Below are 27,977 nucleotides of genomic sequence, written 5' to 3'. Positions count from 1 at the left end.
ACGTGTTACTATGCAATGTGTTACACTGTATGCTGTACTTACACCGCCCCTTTTGTTATGTATTTCACACTGTTACCAATGTTGTCTTTAGACAGAGGCATGAAGATGGCGTAATATAGCGCTACAAGTGATTGCTCAAATATAATAACTGGAAATTTAGACGTCTGAGGGTGTTTTGATTCGACATTTTCTACTTCAGTTTCGGGTCAGTCACTGTCACTCTAATGTTAAAGTATGATTCTTCGCCTTCGTCATTGTACTTTTGATATATTCCTTATTTAAGACTGCGGGAAAAGCGTTAACATCCTGACAATTCAACAAGTCAGATTGCTTACTTTCTGTGTTAGGCACAAACTACTCTCCGGATGAAGTGTACGCATGTTCTACGTCGCTGCAGTCGCCCAGAGACTGGTCGATAATGAACGAGAGGTCAGCTGCGGCAGACTGTCCCTTGGAAAAGGGATTTATAAGCGCGAAAGTGCTAGGCATTGATTGTACACTCCACTCTGTGTATGAAATTTGCAAGGAAAATTTTTATTAGCCCTTTTAAGGCTCACTGGTAGTGCATTCATTGGTTCCCGACATTATTATCCGTTGGTTGATAGGAACTGTGACATTTGGGATCACGTGATACCAGAATTTCCTTCCATGACGACATAACTTACAAACATGTTCATGTTGGCAATTACTAAGCGAAATTCAAGAAACTTTACTTTAGTACGTAGTTGTGAAAAGTGCCTGACTGTGCATTACAGACTGTTCTGCCACAGATGAGAGACGGTTACGTTCGAAGAAACAATCACTCTAGGGAAATGTAGTTTCTTGCGACGATGCCCTTAGATAAAATATTCTTTGCCGTCTTCGAGCGTCAGAGTTTAGAATGAGCTCCAGCTTTCGATTATTTCCTCTGTCACGTGCAACTGATTGTCAGCACTACTAATGTTGACCATGTATTACCAATAATTGACGTATGCTTGGACGACGTACGTTACTGCGACATTCAGAAGTCATGGAATCTGAATATGCCGCCAGTAATCATGTCGATTCTTGCTAAGCAGCAATTTATTTCACTCTACTCTCTATCTTTCCTCAATAATTCAAAATAACCGTATTTGAGGTCAGTTACCCTGTGATTTTGCGATTATTATCGCTGTTGTGTGATCCATAAGTTCTTCCACAATCTTTTTAATCAGTGAATGTGCCACCTACGTAACATGGTGCTGGCTGTATTGTATATACGCCAATCGCCAATTAAAAAAAGAAAGAAAAATCGATATATGCGATGGGGAAAGGGAACAAATATGATTATTTCTCTGAATCCTCTTCAGCGTCGAGAGACCGCTTCCGTGTACCTTAAAGTTGTCTCACACTGCTACGAGAACAGCCTATGTGACAGAATCCGAATAGGTCGAAGTATGGGACAAGTTTTCTACAGAAATTTTATACCTGCTGATCCGTCTAAATGTAATTAGTTATGCCGCTGGTGTTCTGCGCAATGTACTAGAACTGCACGAATGGACTAACCACTATAGTTGCAGTATCTTAAGAATTACGTCACCTAACGTACGTCGGTCTACCACAGACCGACTGTTGCTTACAAATGACCACCACATTGGAAGACTCGCCTTTCACTTGATTCTGACGATGTAAAAAGTCATAGAAAGCTTACTGAAATTTGACCCAACAAAAGACGAAGAATATTTTAGCCTATAATTTACTCTCGAGTACAGCTTCCCTAAATAGCGCGAGTCCACAGATGTCTTACGACTGAACAGAAACAACAGTTTCAAAAAAATAACAAGTAGTGGCTGTCCCAAGTACGTCGAGCGACGCCAAAGCCTTTTAAATAACAGACAACTTAAGCTGAACTGTATGAAGTCTCACAAGATTGCTACAGACCGCGAAAGCAGCCCTACAGGTTAACTAGCAGAACTTTCCTTGGAATAACAATGTTAAGAAGGAATGTGCATCAACAGCGTAATCACGCGTCATGTGGTTTGATATCAGGAGTATTTGCGACAACCACAACCGCCACCATCAAATGTTTTTGCATTACACGTCCATTTCTCACTGCCATAACTCAAAACTGGCAGTACGCATTGACTGCAACCTTCTATTTTCAAATGTACCATCATCAGACTTTTAAAAACTCAATTCAGATTATTTAAATTTCTTCAGGCCATTTTAACCTCATTTGTTTTCCTATCCATCAGGTCATTGCTCTCAACTGACGTAAATATAAAACCACGTCAACTCTAAGACTGCTTTGCTAGTATATACATTATCTCTTAATACTATTGTAGTGTAATAGCAAGCGATTTTCAGACCTTCCTCAACTCTAGTAAGCATACCCTGGGTCCAGCGGACCCAGAATTATAACCTTTAGTTGCTGTATGAAAGACATAAAATTGAACCCCCACTCACCAGCTACGCTTTACTGCAATATTCCACAACACATTGACAAGTGTCATTAGTTTTAAGCGTCACTTCTTTCTTCTTTATACCGCACATTTACTTAACTTGGGTCCAATGGAACTTCTGGCTTACTTTGTAGTGTCATTAAATTAGATTTGTTTGTACTCAATTGCATTTTGTTGGAATTCAGAGAATACATTACTGGGACACACACGCATTGTTGTGATTCCAGAAAATACTTTGTTACAAGTTGCAACTCTGTTCAACTGTTGGACAGCGTACTCCTGTTTTGTGTAATAGAGCGAAATATTACAGCACCTGGTTACGAGTGTGCGATGCAGTAAAGAAATGCTTGTTGTTGTTCTTTGCTGTACAGCAGTGTTCTGTTTTACATTCGATACTCATTTGGAAGTAAGTTAAGTGTATTTTGTAACAATAAAAAGATCAGCAGTTATATCACTACAGTACACAGAAAAAGAGAGTACTTGAGTTACTATTTCATTATTTTTCATATAGTGTGTTGGAACCTACATCTAGCAATTGGAGCAGGAAAGAGGACAAATTTAGAAATCAGTTGTTACTCAATGGGTTGCTGTAGATCACGGCTTCCTTTCAGAGGTAAGTGCCGCTTCGGATGAAAACCATAAGTTGTTCTTCAGACAGCGGCATGTAAGTTTCTGGATGAAGAACAAGCGAACACTGGTGATGGTGAAGGATGATGATGAAATTGTGAGATGCACAAACCTAGAAGCAAGAATAGTTTGTGAACCAAGAAAAATAAACTGGCATAGAGAAGAAATGTTCGCCTTCTATGAAATTTTGCTTCATACTGGAGCAAATGAATGCTGGAATGTTCCAATAAGCTAGCTTTTCTGAGAAATTATTCCATTCCATTATACAGAGCTACAATGCCCATGAGTCAGTCAGACGCAATAAGAAGATTCACTACATTTGATGACTAGAGAAGCTAGATTACATACTGATGAGTTTGCTGCTATATACTATGTACGATAAATTTTTACAGGAGTGTGCAGGAAAGTAATGATACCTAAAATGTTATGGTGGACAAACAACTAGTTCCGTTTAGTAGCTGTTGTGGATTTGTGCAAAATATGTCAAATAAGCCTGGAAGGTATGGAATGAACATATTCTGCATCTGTAAAGCTGAAACTGGTTATACTTTGGTGGTACTGTGTATACAGGACGAGAACCAAGTGAGCGACACCAGGAAAGTTTGGGTCTAACAACAGCGAAGAACCTTGCAGGCAATGTTGTTGGTATAGCCAGAAGTGTTCCAGCAGACAACTGTTCTACAAGTGTACCACTGACAGGACATCACGTGAGCACAAACCTAACGTTTTTAAGAACAATGACGATGAATAAAAGAGAAACTCTACAAGAGATGAAGCCAACTAGTAGCAAACAAACTCAAGTCTGTCTACTTTTACGAGCGAAACTGTGGGTTAGCTTCTCGCCAAAGAATCCTAAGTACCATGCACCACGATAACTACACATGAACAACAGCCAAAACGGAAGCCTGAGACTGTGAAATTTTATAACCAAACGAAGAGTGGTGCAGATGTTATGGATCAGCTAGTGCACATTCATACATGCAAAAGACAATCTAAACGCTCGTCCACAGCTATCTGGTGAAAAATAATATATGTTTGCACTCTAAAATTCTTTATTCTTCACGCAACGCAACAGCCCACGTATCAAATGGCTCTGAGCACTATGGGACTTAACATCTATGGTCATCAGTCCCCTAAAACTTAGAACTACTTAAACCTAACTAACCTAAGGACACCACACAACACCCAGCCATCACGAGGCAGAGAAAATCCCTGACCCCGCCGGGAATCGAACCCGGGAACCCGGGTGTGGGAAGCGAGAACGCTACCGCACGACCACGAGATGCGGGCCCCACGTATCACAAACAGCTTTTGCAAGAAAGAAAATTTTCATTAAGGCACTTTTCAATGGAGTTGATCCAACCATTTATGATCGAAAGACCTTCTAAAATCCCTTTGTACAGAAGATTATATACCTTAGTATGGAGAAGTTTATTACTACCCGTCAAACACAAAACAGCAGTATGAATAGCAACAGCACAGTGGGTTATCATCAGAAGAGAGGGTCTTCATTGCATCCTGCTTCAAAGAACAGAAAAATAAAGTCTGCGTGCTGTAAGTACACAAAACGTGTGGAAGGACCATAGCAGTGTGGTGTGCAACAACAGTAAAAATGAATGTGATGCTTTTTTGCGTAGTAATTTGTTCTTTGTCAACACCATAAATGCCGGCCGCAGTGGCCGAGCGGTTCTAGGCGCTTCAGTCTGGAACCGTGCGACCGCTACGGTCGCAGGTTCGAATCCTGCCTCGGGCGTGGATGTGTGTGATGTCAGGTTAGTTCGGTTTAAGCAGTTCTAAGTTCTAGGAGACTGATGACCTCAGATGTTAAGTCCCATAGTGCTCAGAGCCATTTGAACCATTTAGCCAACACCATAAACGATTTGGGAACAGTTTGTGAAAATATTGGTGGCTTATGTTTTGGTTTCCATAATGTAATTTATTCAAAGAAAATTATTCAGGATTTAAAATATGTTTTTAATTTAATTAAACTATTACAAATGATACCAAGATGTCATTATACTGAGAAACCTCCAAATATTCGTGTGTGATAATATTCACAAAATATTTGCTTTCATTTAAAATCTATTAGACATAATGGGTCCAGTGGGTCTTGGGAATGTAAATGTGCGAAAGACGTAGGTCGTGCGTTAAAGGGTTAAAACATGCATTGGTTAATTAAAAGAGAATGGCCAAAATATTATGAGGAATACATAGGAACAACGTAAAATTAAGTTTATGTATGAAGAAAACACCACAGATCATACGAATAGAAGCACATGGTCCATTATATTTTAATCTTTATGAAACAATAATCATGTCTGTGTTCCTCATGTTTTAGAAGAACCTGTGAATGAAGAGCACGTTCTATTAACTTTATATTCTAGGCCAGACACTGATCAGTGGCGATATCAGGGGGAGAAAAACATCTGACATGTTCCTTTTTTTCATCCAAAAATACTGCTACAATATTTCTTCCGCCAGTCAACAGGTTAGTTCTGGGCACAGTTCACTGCACTGTTACTAATCTTCCTACGTTCTGCGGTTAGATACAGAGGGTGGAGGTAAAATTTCCTTCTGGTTCTCTCATCGGGTAACAAACTTCCCGGTGGATCTTTCCTATGCGACTTGACGATGTGATTGTTAAGCTTCGAAAGTGACGTTAAAAAATGATTTTACGTCTTTAAGATTACAAAGAGTCATCTATCTCACCTCTCTTTTGCCACGTTGCAGTTTCTTATTCACGGCCTGTTTTCCGCTTTTCATACGCTGCTTACGAGGCCGTTGTCCTTCGTGAGTCGCGGTATCGCATGCGTTACATTTTGACAGCGATCCGCCGCATTGATTTTCGTCACTACTACACTGTTCAATGATGTCATACACTCTCCCTGAGTTAACTTTTTGCTTTGGCATCTTGAAGGAAACTAACACAGATTCGAGAACGCCACAGGCTGCACACGACACTGTCAGTGACGCACTGAACCTCAAACTGCCTCTGTTCATAGTGCGACGTGGAGATAATTGGCGCGACCTATTTAGCAGCAGGTAACAACACTCGCCGTGCAGTTGAAACTAGTGTTTTCTTCCTTAGAGTGTGGAAGAAGAAAAACGATGTAAGCGCCATAATGAATAAAGCTGCAACCAAAAGCATTATCGAGTGTTCATTTGAAGTCTACTTTACGTGATAGGTCATTTATATTCATTTTAAAATTAAAAATATTTAGAATGAGCGACAAAATTTCCTAGCTCTAGCGATAACATCTACGTAAGTTATGATCTCTGAAGATTAAGTATTTATGGCTCGACTGCTGTAATGGACGTGAGGTTGGGGTCGATTAGAACAATCATGCCTGAAGCACTGTTTAACATAATTCAGTAGAAATCGATAACAACCCAAATCAAAACAAAATGTGAGCCATCTTCCACGTCGACAATACCAGAGTCATCCAAGAGAGGTAGGTTATCGTTAGATATCTAATCGAGATTGGGGTCATCAGTCGTAACGCTAGTTCGTATGATCAAGTATGAAGGACATCAGCTGTGTTATTGTTTAAGTTGGGGAAAGTGGGGTAACTCAATTCACATAAATTATTTTCAGGGATCAATAAGTTTGCAAAATTAAAGTTATTCAGATCTCTTACGTATTCAACAACAAGATACTAGTCTGGTTTAAGCATAAAATAAACCAGTGCAGCATAAAAAAATAATGAACCTAGTTCGGTACAAAAAAAAAACTGTTTTTATCCCGCCCATTGGTTAAAACTGGGTAGCCAAAGAAAAAGGGTTTATTCTGTAGTACAAAAATATAAGAAAACAACGAAATCCTTAAATATATTATCAAGGGATACGACAAATTTTGTTTCACTATCAAAACTCGTTTTTAATAAAGAACAATAATTCAAAATATCTCACTAATACAGGCAAAGTTCTCAACTCCTCCTAATAAAAAATCGAATACACACTTCATTAACAACAGATATTATAGACGAAGCAGTTCTCTTTTTCCTCAGCACTGGAACATTGTTAATGAGATACACACTGGATACATCCCTCCTTTGATAAGGAATCTGAATAAAACCCATTACAAAATACGCATGCTTCGTCTGGATTTTCACCTGATGAAGTCTAAAGAATTTTGTTGTCTCAATTTTATTTATTTCGAGTAGTCTATTATTTCCAGCTGTCGTTTTCTGCTACTTCGCCTTCGTTACAGCTTGACCCTTTTGTCTCTCCCCTGTAAAAAGTTTTCGTTTTGAGTTTCTCATTTCAGAATCCTGGCTTTTTCTTCAATTTCCAAATCTTTTTCGTATGGAGAGGAGGTCAGCATTACTGTTTTGCTCTTTCTCCTGTTAGTGATTACTCTGCGCTATCTACCAAGCACTGTTTTGGAGGAGCCATTACAAGCTATTTTCAAGCCGATTTCGCTCCATCCACTCTATCCGATGTCTACAGCCCTAGATTGAACAAAAGAAAGTTAGCATTCACATCACGTACACCATAAAACATTGATTAAACGTGATTAATCGAAATAGTTACTTAACAGTTTTTATACGGTAATGGTATTAAGAAATTCCCCCAAAAGCGCCAACATTGAAGAAAGTTTCCGCAAAAACTTTAAAATGCTCCACCTTTCATGGTCAGCTGCTAAGAAATGAGCACACTGCATGAAAAAAGGCACCCATGAATCGCCTAAATCGAAATTAATCCAGAGGAAAACCAGTTTCAGTTTTTACACACAGTCACTGCATCCTTAGTCTCGAAATTCCTACCAGCGACAGATGCTTGCCTTGGTGAGATCCAGTGACGCGTCGCGGCCTTGAAATCAATCAAAGACGTAAACAGATCCTGCCGTAACTATCACTGGCAATAAAAGCTGGCTGAATATGCATCACAGCAGTTTACGTGCAACCACTCTGACTGCCAGTCTGCCAACATATGACCACTTTTCTACCCATAAGAATCTGAATTTCTCCAGTTACGTATTGAGCGACCCATTCAGCGTAGAAACTTTTATTATTTCGCAAACGATTCAAGTCCAAACAATGTTTCTGACTAGTAATAACATGCACACAAAGTATTATTTTGTATGACCAATAACTGTAGCATAATAGGAACTTCTTTTACGAAGCGAAGTACTTTCTGATAAGCATTCGAGAGCTCTGATAAATGGCACGTTATAGTTAAACTTGCTGACGTTTGCACCGGAACTTTTCGCCAAAAAGCGGCACAGTTTCGGACCAGCCGTACTCCAGAGGCATTAGTCTTCACGATTAGCATATTTTCTACCTCTCGTGAACAGTTTCACTGTTAAATTGTAATAAACGCCCTTTCATTAGTGTACTCTTTTTGATAGTTCACCAAGGTAGTTAGGAAAGTACGTTACGGCGCAGAAATAGCGTTGCCTATAAGAGAGGCAGATTGGGGGGAGGAAATGAAAGAGGAAGCCGCCTTTTAGAATTCTGCACAGAGCATGACTTAATCATAGCTAACACTTGGTTCAAGAATCATAAAAGAAGCTTGCATACCTGGAAGAATCCTGGAGATACTAAAAGGTATCAGATAGATTATATAATGGTAAGACAGAGATTTAGGAACCAGGTTTTAAATTGTAAGACATTTCCAGGGGCAGATGTGGATTCTGACCACAATCTATTGGTTATGAACTGCAGATTGAAACTGAAGAAACTGCAAAAAGGTGGGAATTTAAGGAGTTGGGACCTGGATAAACTGAAAGAACCAGAGGTTGTAGAGAGTTTCAGGGAGAGCATAAGGGAACAATTGACAGGAATGGGGGAAAGAAATACAGTAGAAGAAGAATGGGTAGCTCTGAGGGATGAAGTAGTGAAGGCAGCAGACGATCAAGTAGGTAAAAAGGCGAGGGCTAATAGAAATCCTTGGGTAACAGAAGAAATATTGAATTTAATTGATGAAAGGAGAAAATATAAAAATGCAGTAAATGAAGCAGGCAAAAAGGAATACAAAGGTCTCAAAAATGAAATCGACAGGAAGTGCAAAATGGCTAAGCAGGGATGGTTAGAGGACAAATGTAAGGATGTAGAGGCTTGTCTCACTAGGGGTAAGATAGATACTGCCTACAGGAAAATTAAAGAGACCTTTGGAGAGAAGAGAACCACTTGTATGAATATCAAGAACTCAGATGGAAACCCAGTTCTAAGCAAAGAAGGGAAGGCAGAAAGGTGGAAGGAGTATATAGAGGGTTTATATAAGGGCGATGTGCTTGAGGACAATATTATGGAAATGGAAGAGGATGTAGATGAAGACGAAATGGGAGATAAGATACTGCGTGAAGAGTTTGACAGAGCACTGAAAGACCTGAGTCGAAACAAGGCCCCGGGAGTAGACAACATTCCATTAGAACTACTGACGGCCTTGGGAGAGCCAGTCATTACAAAACTCTACCATCTGGTGAGCAAGATGTATGAGACAGGCGAAATACCCTCAGACTTCAAGAAGAATATAATAATTCCAATCCCAAAGAAAGCAGGTGTTGACAGATGTGAAAATTACCGAACTATCAGTTTAGTAAGTCACAGCTGCAAAATACTAACGCGAATTCTTTACAGACGAATGGAAAAACTAGTAGAAGCGGACCTCGGGGAAGATCAGTTTGGATTCCCTAGAAATGTTGGAACACGTGAGGCAATACTAACCTTACGACTTATCTTAGAAGAAAGATTAAGAAAAGGCAAACCTACGTTTCTAGCATTTGTAGACTTAGAGAAAGCTTTTGACAATGTTAACTGGAATACTCTTTCAAATTCTGAAGGTGGTAGGCGTAAAATACAGGGTGCGAAAGGCTATTTACAATTTTTACAGAAACCAGATGGCAGTTATAAGAGTCGAGGGGCATGAAAGGGAAGCAGTGGTTGGGAAAGGAGTGAGACAGGGTTGTAGCCTCTCCCCGGTGTTATTCAATCTGTATATTGAGCAAGCAGTAAAGGAAACAAAAGAAAAATTCGGAGTAGGTATTAAAATTCATGGAGAAGAAGTAAAAACTTTGTGGTTCGCCGATTACATTGTAATTCTGTCAGAGACAGCAAAGGACTTGGAAGAGCAGTTGAACGGAATGGACAGTGTCTTGAAAGGATATAAGATGAACATCAACAAAAGCAAAACGAGGATAATGGAATGTAGTCAAATTAAATCGGGTTATGCTGAGGGAATTAGATTAGGAAATGAGACACTTAAAGTAGTAAAGGAGTTTTGCTATTTAGGGAGTAAAATAACTGATGATGGTCGAAGTAGAGAGGATATAAAATGTAGACTGGCAATGGCAAGGAAATCGTTTCTGAAGAAGAGAAATTTGTTAACGTCGAGTATAGATTTAAGTGTTAGGAAGTCATTTCTGAAAGTATTTGTATGGAGTGTAGCCATGTATGGAAGTGAAACATGGACGGTAACTAGTTTGGACAAGAAGAGAATAGAAGCTTTCGAAATGTGGTGCTACAGAAGAATGCTGAAGATTAGATGGGTAGATCACATAGCTAATGAGGAGGTGTTGAATAGGATTGGGGAGAAGACAAGTTTGTGGCACAACTTGACTAGAAGAAGGGATCGGTTGGTAGGACATGTTTTGAGGCATCAAGGGATCACAAATTTAGCATCGGAGGGCAGTGTGGAGGGTAAAAATCGTAGAGGGAGACCAAGAGATGAATACACTAAGCAGATTCAGAAGGATGTAGGTTGCAGTAGGTACTGGGAGATGAAGAAGCTTGCACAGGATAGAGTAGCATGGAGAGCTGCATCAAACCAGTCTCAGGACTGAAGACCACAACAACAACAATAGGAGAGAAATTTCTCTAAAATGTTCACTCGTAAGATATGTTGGCCAATGGCCCATACTGCTCGACAGCAAGTTCACTTTCCTGCCGTATAGGCATTTAGCGCGACAGTTTTTGCAGTCATGTAGACTTGTTTCAGATTTCAAGGTCGACACGATTCAGTGGAATCTGCAAAGGGAAGCTTTTCTCTCACGAGCCCGTGGCAGGTAGTGCAGTATTTAAAACACTGGTCTCGCAGTCAGGAGCAATAAGATTTAATTGACCTTCAGAGCGTGCTGGTCTCGCATTCAAGAGGAACGAGATTTAACTGACCTTCCGAGCGTCCTGATTTAGTTTAAAGTACTGGACAAACAACAATACTTGTGTCCATACGTACCATTACTTACTGTGAATCTTCCTGCACCTTGAACTTCCGGAAGCATTTGAAAGTGACTCCATAATCGAAACAGTACAGTGATGGAAACAAAATAACGGGAAGTTCTACAATCTACATCATCAAGAAACAGCCTGTGTGATAAAATATTCAGACAATAATTCAAAGCTGTGAACACTGTCGCAAACAAACTATCTTGAACTGTTTACCAAATATCAGACGTGATCACGAGTGAAACTCGGTATAATACAATGTCCAGTCACTTTAATGAGACCACCTGTCAAATGCCTGAATAAGCACCTTCTGCATCGTGGACTGTTGGAGGACGTGCAGGACGAGTCAGTGAGCTACTGGAAGGTGCCGCATTGATGTGGAACAATGCTGACTCTACGTATGTTTTTGGATAGGGTCCACCTTTAGCAAAACAATTTTGTTTTTTAACCCAAACATGTTTCACTGCAGTTGCAGCATCTTCAGTGGGCTTTTATTTTTTATCTGCTAGAGATAAAGAGTGTTCTTTGCTGTTTGTATACAAGTAGCTATTAATTTCTAAATCGTAATTACAGAAATATGAAAAAACACAAATTACGAATTCATATCTTTTTACCACTTAGTGTGGTTTCTCTGATGTGTTTCTACAGTGACCGTTTTATATAATTGCGTAGGTTTCCGCGGTCAGTCAGTCGACATTAAAGTTTTCTGGGTTTGGTACCGCGTCACAATGGAAAAACTACTGCTGCTGGAGAAAAACCAACGTTTCGGCCACGATTGCAGCGGCCTTCTTCTGGGTCTAATGGTGCATTCTAGCATTATTATGACGCAATGGCATGCGCAGTGAACACTAACAAAATATAAAGGACACTGCATAGCTAGAATACACCATTAGACTCCGAAGAATGCCGCTGCAATCGTGGCCGAAACGTTGGTTTTTCTCCAGCAGCAGTAGTTTTTACATTATGACGCGGTACCAAAGCCAGAAAACTTTTATGTCGAGTGACCGTTTTGTTCCACATTTTGTGGGACAAAACACACAAATTACGAATTCATACCTTTTTACCACATGGTGTGGTTTATCTTATGTGTTGTGTTTCTACAGTGACCGTTTTGTTCCACAGTTTGTGGGACAAACTGTGGAACAAACACCATGTGGTGAAAAGGTATGAATTCGTAATTTGTGTGTTTTTTCAAATATCTGTAATTGCGATTTAAAAACTAATAGCTACATGTATACAAACAGCAAAGAACACACTTTATCTGTAACAGATGAAAAATAAAAGCCCACTGAAGATGCTGCAACTGCAGTGAAACATGTTTGGGTTAAAAAACAAACTTGTGTTTTGCTAGAGACGGATCCTATCCAAAAACATACGTATTGTTAAAGCACACACGGAAGAAAAGAGCTTCAACCCCAAGATGATTATGAATGCTGACTCTAGTGAGGCGGTCAGCTGCGCTAGGTTCGTCGGTTGATGATCCATGGCGTGAACAGCCCAATAGTGGTGTCCCACAGATTGTCGATTGAGTTTAAATAAGCAGAGTTTTGTGGCCAGGGAGTATGGTAAACTCATCCTGGTGCTCTTCGAACTATGCACGTGCACTGAAAGATGTGTCCACGCACGTGCACTGAAAACTGTGTGGCACGTTGCTTTGTTCTGCTGATAGATGCCACTGCTCCGAGGAAAAGCAGACTGCACGTAGGGGTGGACATGGTCCCCAAGGACAGATGCATATTTATATTCATCCATTGTGGCTTCCAGATTGACAAGAGCATTCACTAAAAGTCCACGAAAACATTCGCCAAAACACAATATTCCGACGAGTCTTCCGGGGTGCTTTCTTTCAGACGTTATCCGCTGTACACGCCAACGGCCATCTGTCTGATGGAGCACAAAACGTGATTCATTTGAATACGCCACTTGTCTCCAATCAGTCGACGTCCAGCTGCGTTACTGGCTGGAAAATTCCAGCCTTCGTCGCCAATGAACATCACTCAGCATGGGTGTATGAAGCAAGCACCTGCTGCAGATGTTAATAGGCAGCAACTTTAGCCGAACAGTTCTTGAGGAGACACTGTTGGTAGCCCTTTGATTCATCTGGGCGGTCAATTGGTCAACATTTGCATGTCTACTCTCCCGCACACATCTCCGCAGCCGTTATTCGCTCCTGTCATCTATGGCCCGTGGAGCACCACAGTTCCTCATCGCCGGTATTGGATGCGCCATTTTGCCATGCGCGATATACTTTATCCACGGCAGCACACAAACAGATTACAAATTAAGCCGTTTCGGAAATGCTTCCACCCAAAAGCCAATGATCACGGCTTTTTTTTTTTTTTTGAAGCCGTATAAATAGCTTCGTTTCCGCGTTATAACGACTGTACTGTTTTCCGTTTTATATGTCTTCCACTGCTAGTGCTGCCAACTGCCCTCTGTGTCTGGTTATTGCACATTGACGTCGAACATAGACGATGGTCACATTAATGTGACTGGGCTGTGTGGAACATCGATGTTAATAGGCCTTGCACTTCTGTCTTGTTGTAAAGCAATCACTTCACTGGAGCTATTTGACAATGGCGTGGGGTAGAATTAGCCCTTGTCTCTCGACACCTAGTCCGCTAATTTACTCTAATTATTAACAGAAAGTAGAGCGTCGATTATCCGAAGTAATTGGGGGACATGGGTGTTCGGAAAACTGGTTTGTTCGGATAATCGAACTGTACATGTTTATTTGCCAAAAAGAGGTACTGTACAGTAAATTTATTCATAAAAACAGGCATCTCTTTTAGTATTACAAAGTAACATACAAAGGCAACTTCAGTAGGAATATATAGTATGTGGCACCGTTTATTAAACAAAAATATATACGTATTACATACGCATTTTGCATGAACAATACACACAGTATACAAAATTAACGTTTAAAAAATCCTTTATTTTGGTCTGTCTAAGCAAGCCTACACGCTTACGAGCAGCTAAGTCAAGTCACTTCTTCACGCAGCAGCACGCAAATGGTCGTAACAGAGAACGGAAGGTGACTGTTGGCACGGTGAGAAGCTCTTCTTGGAGGCGCGCAATCCTTCAAACTGCGCGGAGCGGCACGCCCCAACTCTAAGCTGGCGCAGCTGTTGCTGTGAACAGCTTTGATACTGCCGCTACTTCTAGTGTCAGTGCCAAGCCGACAGAAGTGTGCTGATTGTTGAAACACAGCGACTGGCGGCTTGGCCGGTCAGCCTGTCAGCAGCGCCTTGTGAAGGCCCCATTAGAAGCAATGTTCCGCCAGCGGTGGCCCAGTGCTGCGACTACTATGGGAAACTTGGTTTGGGAGTGAGGGGAATGATGGGACGGTAGGGTGGGAGAGTAACAGGTGCGAGCGAGTACACAGTTCGGTTAAGCGGTCATTCGGTTGACCGACGTTCGGATAATCGACGCTCTACTGTAAGTTTTGGAAAGCTAAAATATGTTGAGCATAAGGCGGACAAAATTCCTATCCATAGAATTGTGCGTCACAGCACCCGACTAATCTACGTTCGTGATATACTATGTTAATGATCATCGCAATTATTAGACCTCCAATGGTATGTTAAATACACAGTGATCAAAAGTATCCGGACGTCCCGAAAAACATACGTTTTTCATATTAGGTGCATTGTGCTGCCACCTACTACTCCATATCAGCGACCTCAGTAGTCGTTAGACATCGTGAGAGAGCAGAATGCGGCGCTCCGCGGAACTCACGGACTTAGAATGTGGTCAGGTGACTGGGTGTCACTTCTGTCATACGTCTATATGGGAGATTTCCACACTCCTAAATATCCCTAGGTCCACTGTTTCCGATGTGATAGTGACGTGGAAACGTGAAGGGAGACGATAGCACAAAAGCTTACAGCTCGGCCCAGTCTGCTAACTGACAAGAGACCGAAGACAGTTGAAGAGGGTCATGTGTAACATGCAGGCGTCTATCCAGACCATCACACAGGACTTCCAAACTGCGTAAGTATTCACTGCAACTACTATGACAGTTAGGCGCGAGGTGAGAAAACTTGGATTTCATGGTCCAGTGGCTGCTCATAAGCCACACATCACGCTGGTAAATGCCAAACAAGGCCTCACTTGGTGTAAGTACGATTGAACAGTGGGTACAATCCGATGGCAGGGTGTGGGTATGGCGAATGCCCGGTGAACGTCATCTGCCAAGTAAAATTCGGAGACGGTGGTGTTACGATGTGGACGTGTTTTTCATGGAGGGGGCTTGCACCCCTTGTTGCTTTGCGTGGCACTATCACCACACAGGCCTACATTGATGTATTAAGCACCTTCTTGCTTCCCACTGTTGAAGAGCAATTCGGGGATGGAGACTGCATCTTTCAACACGATCGAGCACCTTTTCATAATGCACGGCCTGTGGCACAGTGGTTAGTCGACAATAACATACCTGTAATGGACTGACGTGAACAGAGTCCTGACCTGAGTCCTACAGAACACCTGTGGGATGTTTTCGAACGTCGACTTCGTGCCAGGCCTCACCGACCGACATCGATACCTCTCCTTAGTGCAGCACTCCGTGAAGAATGGGCTGCCATACTCCAAGAAACCTTACAGCACCTGATAGAACGTATGCCTGCGAGAGTGGAAGCTGTCATCAAGGCTAAGGGTGGGCCAACACCATATTGAATTCCAGCATTACCGATGGAGGGCACCACGAACTTTTGAATTATTTTCAGTAAGGTGTCCGGATACTTCGACCATAGACTCGTGTTAACTATTTCCTCCACTTTGGATAACAGTACTCTGCTGTAAGATTGGCAAATAGAATATATAAGATTTAGAATGAGAATTAATGCACAGAAGCGATTCGCGGACAACACGAAATTGCATTACAAGAGGAACTACACTCGTCCTGTCCACAGAGTACTTTCGAGTTTCATGACTTGTCTCTTTCCTGAGACAATGGAGAAGCAGCAAGGCTTCTGGGAATTATGGCGTCAGATGCGGTGTGGGAATGTCGCCAACGAATGCGAAGAATACGGAACTCAAGATTTCTAGCTGCGCCTTCTCGCTCACGATACATCGCACTGAAAAATACAACAAACAATCTTTCAGCTGTGCTGTCACATAATTATGATTACAAAAATTGCTCCAATATTCCCTGTAGTTGACCATGATGTGTGAAAGGAGAAATTGTTGCCGTAGTGGAAATTACTTCTAGACATGTACATCACATTACGCGCTAAGCCATGAATATTGTTAACAATATTAATTACAGTGACGCTGTAGATTTATAGTATAATCAGGATCATCTGTACTGGGTGTCAAGCGCTACTTACACAGCTGAAATTGGCAGTAAACAAATGTAAACAAGGAAAATGCACATCAGTCATTACCGTTCTGCCAATTTACATTCTTCATAGATGAGTAGCATTTCTACGTTCTCTTCGTTTGAGTGCAATGAACGCACAGAAACCCCCGACGACAACTGAGTAAATGACCGGTGAGCATTTTTTTTTTTTGCGTTTCCATGTGATTGTCACCTCCAGCAAGAGGACAAGTTATGTTATTTCGGGACGTGCAATGTATACTAACAAAGGAGACTAAAAGTCAGCTTTTGTGTTATGCTTTCAACATCATCTTTTCGCGGATGAAGCAATATGATACTTTTTAAACAGATTTCCACGTGGATAAACTATTAAAAATATAGGGTGCTGGAAAAAAAACCAAAAACGTACTGCTGTTTGTCTCTGCACGAAAGGGCACATACAGATGGTCGTCACAATGCACATCGGAAGCGCCACTGAAAGTAAAAATATGGTAATACTGTATAATAATGATAATAATAATATCCTTGACACTTGTGGTCTCAAATTAGATGCAGCTTTCCACGTTAATCAGTAATGTGCAAGCATCTGCATCTCTTCATACTACTGCAACCTTCATATATTTCACCTTTCTTACTATAGTCAAGCCATGATCTCCGGCTACTACTTTTAACCCCCCCCCCCCCCACACACACACAGACATACACCTTCCTTCCATTACCAAATCAATTACTCCTTGATGTTCCAGGATGTCTTTCAACAGATTCTTCATTCAATTCAAGTTGTGCCACACCTTTTTCCCTTCCCAATTAGAATAATTATTTCTTCATTATTTTTCCGAGCTACCCAAATAATCTTCAGCATTCTTCTGTAACATTTGAGTTTACTATCCATCTGTATGCTCACAAAATCCACAAGCACAATTTCACACGTTAGTGTGCAACAAATGTGCTACCGAATGCCATTCCCTCTGCATCACCTGATTTGATTCGATTACATTCAATTACCCTTGCTTTACTTTTGTTGATATTCATGTTATAAGCTTTTTTCAAGACCTCCATTCTGTTCAACTGATCTTATAACATCTTGGCTATCTCAGACAGAATTAAAAATTCAGTGACAGACTTAAGTCTCTGAACGTTAATTTCCTTTGCAAATTTATTGTTTGTTTCCTTTATTGCTTGCTCAGTGTACAGATTGATCAATAAATCGATATTAACGACTATGAAAGAACAATAACTGCTTCTTCAATTGTGTCCGGGAGAAAACCTGTATTCTACATGCAGTACAACGAACTGAATAAGTTTATCAACAGCAGCGGTGTGGCTACCACTGCTATCTTAGCAAACCTGTAGCCAAAACATACTGCTTTCTATCATTGAACATGGAACCAAATGGTGCATGGTTTACACAGTTAGTGATGCTATACTGCTCTTAATTGTTCCTTTCGAATAGCCATCCGTAATAGGGTTGCCACGTGTGCTGAATGTGTCGGGATCACTTCTGCTCTTCTGGTTGTCCCGGTCCTCTCTATGAGTATGATGGTACAGCCTCAATTCAACTAACTATTTTTGTTTTCTTTTACAGTTTTACTTTTTTACATCATACAGCGCTTTGTTTTCTTTTACAGTTTTACTTTTTTACATCATACAGCGCAATTTTAAATTTCATTTCATAAGTTTATCGTCTTATCATAAGCCAAAGCCCATATGGGAAAAATTCACGAGAAGGCAATAAAACAGTGGGTTTAAATGTAAATTGTTTAACCGACTCGTTTTCGTAATAGTAAATCCCACTTGTGTTACAACATGGTTCGTACTTTGTGAGGAAAGTGAACTTCTCGTTAAAGTAAGATAAGGGTTGTTCAGAGTTCTACATGAGAAGAAACTTCTAAAGAACGGTACATCGAATAAGTACTTAAGTTGCAGCCCACCCCCATTGTTCTTCAACAACATTTAAGGTAAACACTTTTCATTTAAATGTTTTAAGTTTCAAGTATTGTGCTCTTAGCTTAGTTTTGATGTGAGAATGTGAACTGACTAACGTGAGTAAGAACTGAGCATTTAATAATAATAATTGTTTAAATTGTCCTTACTTTTCACTTGCCACAGGTGGAAACCTTATCCATAAAAGTGTAGGAGTTTTATATTGAAAACAATGTTGACAGCAAAGGTAAGTATTTTGCGCAGAAGTCATTACTTGTGTCCTACTTTCTATACTTTTCCTTACCATAAATTATTAATCCCTTCCTTGAAGCGAAAGTTCTGTGTTTCTCCTCAAAAATTGATAATTACGAAGCCGAACAGCAAGTGCGTAGAAAAAAAAATAAATAAATAAAATGATGTTATCCTATGTGCCTCGATAGCACAGAATGACAGTTACTGAACAATGTGAAAAAAACTAAAGTAGTTACAAACTACATCGTGCACATACTTTATTCAACATGTAAACTTATGAATTGCTTTCTTCAGCTCAGCAAAGGTTTTGGGGTTATTCCTGTACTCCTTGTCTTTAAGTTAGCCCCCACAAAATGGAGTCCTGTGTGTTCATTTCCGGAGAATATGGTGGCCAATCGAGGCCCATGCCAGTGGCCTCTGGGTACCCCAAAGTCAGAAGGCGGTCCCCAAAGTGCTCTTCCCAGGATATGAGACACGCTCCTGTTTGATGGGATCGAGCTCCACCTTGCATGAACTACATCTTGTCGAAATCAGGGTCACTTTGGATAATGGGGATGAAATCATCTTCGAAAACCTGTATGTACTGTTCGGTAGTCGCTGTGCTTTCAAGGAATATTATTCCGTGACTAGACATTGATGGTGGAGAGACTTCTCGATCGCGAAATGCTGATTCTCAGTCCCCCAAATGCGCCAATTTTGATTATTGACGAACCCATCCAAATGAAAGTGGGCTTCGTCGCCAAACCAAACCATACTGATTCCCACCATGTCCCGCGGTCAACCGTGCCGTTTGAATGTTCGAACGCAAACCGTTCAGAAGTTATGACGAATTTATTTCATGTAGTTCAATAACTGTCACTTTGTAATTAGGAGTGCTTGCTCAAAAAGTTATTTCTCTAGCTTATTTCTAATGACGCGAATTACGAAGCGAAGGTAGTTAAGAAATAATGTGAATTTCTGAAAACGACACACCACTGATCCGTCTCCCAAAGGAATGTATTGTTTCAATGTGTGTAACCTGACAAGTACAGGGAGGGCCAAATGAATGCGGTTCGGATGAGTAAAGACGATTTTGAAACCATCTGTAAGGTATTAAGGGAGGAGGAAAAAAACTTACAGTTGCTTCCAACGGGACGGAGCAGCTGCCCATACAGCCGGACGATCCTTTGAGCACAAATACAGTGTCTTCACGCCAGACAGTTGTTAGCAGAGGTCAGTCTGCTCACAGCACTAGCTGGCCATCATGTCACCTGATCTGTCAGTGTGCGATTACTTTGTGTGGGGAGACAAGTCCAAAGTGTATCGCAACAATCCGCATAGTCTTGAAGAACCGCAGCAGAACATTTCAGATGAGATTGCAGCAATCCAGCTTCGATCTGCCTTTAGCAACTTACTGACAAGGGCCCCAAAATGCCAAGAGATGAATGGTGGTCACTTTCAACATCTGCTATAGTCAATTTAGTACGGTTTCCTTTCTTCTACTGTGTTTCTTTGTACCCTGGAACTCTGTTCTCCGGGCCAATTTTATTTACCCCATGAAGGCATGAAAGATTTGACAAACCGAATATTGCTTAACCCTTTCAGACCCCTTGTCCATTTCAATGGACACTACTTTTCGAGAGTAATACCTCATATCTGAGAGCACAGATGTTTTTAGGATTGCTTGTACGTCGCAATGGAAGTCTTGTGGTTCAATCTGATGGGCGATCTGCCATCTAGTGGTGAAGTCACGAAGTATTTGGACGTTGTTTGAGACAAGATGGCCGCACAGAGGAAGCATGTAAAAGGTGGGTACATATTTCGACCAATTTTACGTGTTTAAAGGTTAGAGTTCCCTTGTTTTTAAGTTTTATTTGTTTTAGTAAGGTTTTGGATACTTTCTATAGCAAAATTAGATACATGCTTCGGAAAATCACTGTATTATCGACGTTACAAAACTGATGTCCATTGAAATGGACTTTTAGTCCCAATTGTTGTTTTTACTTGTGCGCTTGTAATGTATCTCTGCTATATGAAACTAACTTCTGTGATGCAACTGCGCCTTTTTTTGTAACGTAGGGGACGAAACTAATTTATTTTATGTTACCAAAGGTTCAGTAGATAAAATTCCAAGCATTTATGTACAATATTGCAGTAGTTGTACTTGATGTTATTGCTTCAGACTTGGTATTTGCGTCTTGTTTCAACACTGTTCATGAAAACGCTTACATCTGACGTATTGACTTTCATAATTTTATCATATTGAGAGGGATGCTTCCCAAATACTGGATTTGCTGATGTCAGGTGAGGTTTCTGACTTAGAGCTCTCAGAAAACGAAAAGTGGCCCTGATGATGCAAAATACATTCCACAATGCACTAGACCTGGTATGTAATAATAAAACTATCAATCTCACCTGACTATTATATATATTTTGACCTGGTTGTTGCTATACTGCATTGTCATTTTTAGGTGCTGATATAGTCACAAACTACGAAGAGGAACAACTGTAGGACGATAGTTGCAGCACAGAAGATGATGACCAAAATCATACTTATGCACAGGACTCAAATGTTGAAGACTCTATTATTCCATCTGAGTGGGTGTTTACTGAAAAAAGTGATATTAGAGGGAGAAGAAAATCGCCTACACTCCAAAGCACACCTATGGGAGAAGACCAGTATTCAGTGCAGCCATCAGAGTGTGATATGACAGCCATTGAATATTTTTCAGAGTACATTTCTCATGCTTGCTTAGAAAATATGGTTGAAAAAACCAACATGTATGCATTGCAACATGGGAAAACATTTACACCGACAAATGTAACGGAAATAAAGGCTTTCCTAGGACTTCATATAATTATGGGATGCTTGAAATACCCCAGAGTTAGAATGTATTGAGATTCAGCATTGCATTTATATCTCTTTGTGGAAAGTATGTCAAGAGAGAGATTTTTCCAACTGAGATCAAATTTGCATGTAGTTGACAATTTGGCAAGGCCAGAAAATAGCAAAGACAAATTTTACAAAGTGAGACCCATTTATGATTGTATTAGACATAGATGTTTGGAACTACAGATTGAGGAAGAATTGTGTGTTGACGAGCAAATGGTTCCTTTCAAAGGTCATTTAGGAGTAAAGTAGTATTGTAAGGGAAAGCCTAAACCTTGGGGGGTATAAAACTGTTTTTATTATGTGGAAGAAGTGGTCTGTGCTATGACTTTCTGTTGTACCAAGGAGATACTCCAGAAATCTCAAAACACTTTTGTAAAAAAGTTTGGTTTAGGGGCATCTATTGTTCTAAAACTTGTTGAGAGAATTAACAGGGAACACACTTATTTATATTTTGATAATTTCTTCACAACATTCAACTTACTAGAAATATTAAAAATAAAAAATATATATGCAGCAGGAACAGCAAGACTATGTCGCATGCCAAATGTACCTTTCACCAGTGATAAGGATTTGAAAAAGAAAGGGCATGGTTTTTCTGAAGAAGCGGTGAGCATGAATGAAGCAGTGATAATGTGTAAATGGTTTGACAACAGACCAGTAGTTCTGGCATCAAATTTTGTAGGATGTGGTAGTCAAGATGAAGTACAGCGCTGGGAAAAATCAAGAAAGACATATGTTTCTGTCTCACGGCCTGAAGTTGTACGTCGTTACAACCATGCTATGGGTGGTGTTGACAAAATAGATATGTTAATTAGCATGTATAGGATTTTTATTAAATCTAGAAAATGGACATTGAGAATATTGTTCCACGCTGTAGATTTAGCGTGTGTGAACAGTTGGTTGGAATGCAAAAGAAATACTGAATCACTGGGAGAGAAAGAGACAATGGATTTGCTTCATTTTAAGATGAGAATAGGAGAGGCTCTTGTAAAAATGGGCACTAGTACCAAAGCGAAACATGGCAGACCCAGTAGTGATTTACAGGACATAAAAGCAAAAAGAGCAAGAACTGAGATTCGTCCGGCACCAGAGATTTGGAATGATCTTGCTGGACATTTTCCTGAGTACCATGATAATACAGAAGCTTCAAAGTGTAAAATGGCTAGTTGTAAGAATAAAACTCATTTATTTTGTGAGAAATGTAATGTTCATCTATGTTTTTTCAAAGGAAGGAATTGTCTCAAAATGTTCCACAATGCAGGATGTAACAACCTTTGATACTCTTTGTCCATTACAATGGACATTCTGTAAAATGTAAATAAAAATGTTTTCAGTGATTTTGTTGGATTTATTATGTTTCTAATACCCATTTTTACCTATTACAATGATCAGATATTTTTTTTCATGGCTGAGAATAATTTGGGTCTGAAAGGGTTAACAACAAAGATTCCAGTTTTGATCTCTGTTGGTTATGCAAATCTTTCCATCGCTGATATTATGACGTAGATAATGGTCAATGTAATAGCAGTGTTAACTACATGGAGTTTATTTTATCCATGACAGTTTAAGAAAACTGCGGTTATTTTCGTAAACGACACTGAAGATAAAGCTGCACCCAGCCACACATTTTGAACGAATCGAAAAATGTGGCTGCCTGCAGCCTTTTCTTCACTGGTGTTTACTGACAGATCGTCGTTTGTTTCAAAGCTTGAAATTTGACGAGTACCAAACATCGCGTTTGCTCCTATTAACATACAGCATGCCAATCACAGTGTGTGAAGTGACACATTTGATCTCTTAAAGCTCTCCAGTTGCAGCTGGTCTGTCGGTGGTATCTTAATGTCATTTTAAAGACTGGTCCAACAATGAAATATTGCTATGATGCAGACCAGAATTATAAGCAAGGGGCACTACTGACACGCTTGCATAAATGAGTCCCGATTTTCGTTCTAGTATTTTCAGTTTCACTTAGGCAGATTACGTACCATGTAAGTTACTGTAGTTTGTAATGCAATGAATTAACGAACTACGTACTTTGTTGTTAAAGCAATCCAGCTCACATCCTTAACTGAGACATTAACTTTACATGTTTGTCAGGAGAGTTAATATAGTGCTTTGGAAAAATGATTAGGGTTTAACGAACTGACGATGACACTAATTACAGATGGACAAACTCAGATAGGGGAATCATCCTGATATTCAATGCACCGATTTAGAAAAATCACAGATAATTAGCATGGCTGAATGGAGATCTGAATCCCACTCCTCTTGAATGCGAGTTCCGTGCAACACACGTGGAACGTGAAGTTTACTGTAACATCTGTCTATCTGAGATTACTGAAATATTAACTTAGTGACTGTTAGCGGACAGCTTGTTATAATGCAATATTGGTGAATAAAATGAATGCATTTTTATTTTCTCCACACGTTTCGTGGCAAGCACTGGGTGGTTATGATTGAAGTGCAGCTACTCACAAAGGTCCCGTGATGGCTGTAATTATCGTATGGCAGCGAAACTTTGTACATATCCTAATATATTAAAGCTGTACCGATTTACACCTGAAAAAATTTGTTCCAATTTTGGTCACCTGGTGCAAATCTGGCGCAATACAGCATCTCGTCGACGTCTTCAGTGTTCAAATTATTTAAGTGGCAGTTAATAATAAAATCAACGTCATGCCTTTCTCACTTGTTTGACCTCTACTGCCCATGTCCTGTTCCGAATGCATTACATATGAAGACGTATCTATACAGCTTTCTTGCATTCACAGTACCAGGTTTGCATCTGATGGCCAAAACGGTAACTATTTTTTTCCAGCATAAATGAGTTCGACATTAGAATATCTACAAAGTTTCGCTGCCATACGGTAATGACAGCCCCCACCGGACCTCTGAGTAGCTGCACTTTAATTATAACCATCCGGCACATGCAGACATAACGACACAACATTACGTCACAGGACGAAGCCGACATCCGGTATCGTCAGATTCAGCTGATCTGATATTTTGGGATCTGAATGTCAGTTAATTTCTGTAAGGGCGTTCTCAATGCACTGGAAGAGCGCCCCAAACACTAGATGCAAGTCCACTTGAAAGCCACAATAATCGAAAAATCAACTACTTTTCGCCTTGACCTTAGATAATTTTAATAGACGGCAGGGCAGACTTTAAGGATCTAAGTAACAAGATGTCTATCTCTACATCCTAGCTATGACAAGGCAGAACATTATATACTGTGTTTAGCTTTTCAGCAGGCGTTAATGGCAACAAACCGGCCTCATACGACCTTGTCGGAAATGACTAAGTGCGGCTGTGACGCAGAGATCGCGGTCTCACCGGACGGTGAATGTGTCAATAAACAGCAAACGTTGCTCCGCACTAGCCTCAAGAGGTACCTCTAAACACTCATGCTACGTTTACGTTAAGTTTTGAACCGTTTTCGTCTCACGATCCGTGAATTCCAACGTTGATTCGCTGGAGAAAAGCACGAAACAAAGAGGCCTCTTACGCTCACACACTGTACAGGAAACGACACAATACAGTTATTTTGCTCTGTCTGCAAACCAAAATAGTTTTGGATACCCACGAAGAAGGAAGTTGAAAGCCGGCATGCTAGCATTTGCCAGTCAAAGCCAACACATCAAACGGTGGAATGCGCGAGGCGAAACACTGTACAAACTTAACACTGTTCCGTCTAACATACAACTTCTTACCTACAATTTTCGTACAAATCTGCCACAAAGGAGTTGGGGTAACAAAAACTCGACATAAAAAATGAAACTAAATATTATGCCAGCTCCACCTCACACAAAAAAATCCATAACTTATTTCACTCATGTCAGCGAAGCAGCGTCAGTAAATTACTCATGCTCAAGTACCGTACATCAAATAGAAATCATAAACATGGAACATGAATACATCTCCTCTGAACGCTGAATATCCTTGCTTTATTACTACTTGCGTTTTCTAAAGCAGCATACATCTTCCTCCTGCAGGATATCATACCAGCAAACAAAAAGTCACGGCCCATTCAAAGAACATCACCTTTCTGTCAGACAGTACGACTTCTTGTTTATGTACATTTAAGGTTATACCATAGCAGACACACTAAGAAAACGATTTGTTTGATGCGTTTCTTACGTTGTATACACTAGTCTGACGAGATAAAGAAGGAACTGCTGGAACTATACAAATCAATTTAGCACTGTGAGCGCTGCTCGCATGTGTCTCCGGACACAAAATCTGCTACCTTCGCAGTTTCTCTTCAACAACGAGATGTTTACATACCTAATCAAATCCAACGCACTTTATGTGAGATCTGTTTGCAAGACAGCATTCACTACACAGCTGTAGATTCTCACGGTGAGATTTACATGAAAGTCATGTCAACTTTCCCGTCACCGGTGGAGTAGCACGCCTTCCGCACACTTAGCGGCGCGACAACTAACGCCTTCTCCGAGACCAGCTATAGTTCACAGTTCCATCCGCTAGAGGCGCCGCAGCTTCGGACCACGGGATACCTATTACGAATCAGCGGTACAGCCTCCCTCGGCCACGCACAGTCGCACCACAGTCGTAAGTTAGACTGTAGTAACACCTTTGCGCTCTGCCAGCCACAGTTTGTCAATCATCATCACGATAGAATGGCTAGAAGTATTCGCTATTTCTAAGATTTACTTCTTCCGGAGGGCAATCGTTTATTTTATTTTTAAACAATAATAGAAGCAAGTGAATGACGACCAAGCAGACCAACAAAATTATGTGATCGAACTTTCGATCTTGCTTTGAACGATGTGCTGTACCTGAGTGGATGACTACACTTTCATGTGCTCCGATTTCATCTTATACGCGTGGCCGCAAAACCGCTGCGGCAAAAAAAGTTCTAAAATGTTTCTGGTTTAGTTCAGATTCATTTTCAGCACTCGGAGATAAAATAATTCTTGGTTAACAGTTTCTCTGTCAGACACTATAATTTTGAATCAAATTATTCCAGTGAACAGATAACTCCTCCTAGTTAACAGAAAAAAATGCAGGTCTGATTACAGTCACGTACAGAAAAGAGTAAAAGAAACAGTCCGGGGAACTACCACCCTCCTATAAAAACAGATTTAGACTATTTCAACATGACTGTTTCAAAGAATTATTTTCCCCATATGTCACTGCTGTAGGGACTAGGCTGCCAAAATTATAGACTAACAACAGTTCACACACAGTCTTATCAGCAACTGGTTTTCTAATATAAGTCATAAATTAAATAGCATAAAGTGGAAAATTTTTGTTTCATGGAGAACAATATCGTCATTCTGAAATGTAAAGTGTCAGATATTGATATCTGAAGTCTTGCTGCGAATATTACATGCAAATTTCACTGCCAGTGATATTAAGAAGCTTTCTGTTCATGACTGCATTTCTATTTGAAATTATATAGTCATGTAATCACAGCAACTGATCTGCAAGGCATTGTGACTTTTGGAAGCTATCCAAAGCTATCACAAAAATTCTGTTTAACAGTGTTTACAAAACCTAGACTTTTCATAGCAAAGTTCTAAACATTTTGATTTTGTTTTCCAAAAAGATAATGAATATAGAGAGCTTGCGATCACTTTATATACTTAGTTTCAATGGACATTCTGGAATACATGAGCTGCAGAAGTCACATTTAGGAGATAATCTGAATGTGCCCCAACAGTGCATGACCCTTTGTAGTAAGTGAACCACCTGAGATATTTCTTTGCCCATTATCTTTCTTCGTGTCAGTAAGAGAAGACTGAAGACGTTATAGGTTCCTTATGGAAGATCCCAATTTTCATTCAAACAAGACCAGTGTTCAAATGGCTAAGAGCATAGGACCCATGTGTTTTTCCTGTAGTGTGCTGCTCTGTTGATGATGGTGGAAGCTTCATAACAGATTAGCAACAGTATGCTGTTATATGCAGTTTTATTCATGGTGGAGAGGGAATGATAAGACCTTATTTCACATCTATCACTAAGGATATAACTGCAGGTACAGGTGCCATTCTGAGTAAGAATATAGCTGCTGTGAATTTTTCACCTTTTAACTTTTTCAGAAAGTAATATTAATTTATTGATCATTTATTGTACTGCATGCCTTACTACTGATCTTGTAAAAGCTCTAATAGTTTATACACATCCACAGGTGGCATATCACACTGACAATACAGACGTTTGGAGCACATCACCTGATTACATACACAGGGAATTGTATACAATGTGATGAACTTAGTTGTTAAATATGGCAAAGTTAATGCATCAAATATTAGAATAAATGCTGCTCATTATTTATGTATCTTCTTCGAGATATCTTTAATTTCCATGAATTCCTGCTCTTCAGTCTTTGCTGTAATTCTCGAATGGCTTTATTCACTAGGCCTCTTAAT

At 40.2% G+C, this 27,977-nt stretch overlaps 1 protein-coding gene across 3 annotated transcripts in view; it reads right to left on the bottom strand.

The window, feature by feature from the left end:
• Positions 1-27,977, bottom strand: part of LOC126195813 (anoctamin-1-like) — a 248,873-nt gene that overhangs the window by 132,507 nt on the left and 88,389 nt on the right. Inside the window, exon 1 of one of the 3 annotated variants that reach the window (XM_049934454.1) lies at positions 25,867-26,010. The exons of the other annotated variants lie outside the window; for them this stretch is intronic. The gene's annotated coding sequence lies outside the window, so the exon portion shown is untranslated. Of the gene's footprint in view, positions 1-25,866; positions 26,011-27,977 lie in introns of those variants that run through there. 3 annotated transcript variants of the gene reach the window in all.

The sequence above is a fragment of the Schistocerca nitens genome, chromosome 7, assembly GCF_023898315.1.
Source record: "Schistocerca nitens isolate TAMUIC-IGC-003100 chromosome 7, iqSchNite1.1, whole genome shotgun sequence".
NCBI lineage: Eukaryota > Metazoa > Arthropoda > Insecta > Orthoptera > Acrididae > Schistocerca > Schistocerca nitens.
The sequence above is the reverse complement of the archived record's forward strand: the minus strand, read 5'-3'. Positions and strand labels throughout refer to the sequence as shown.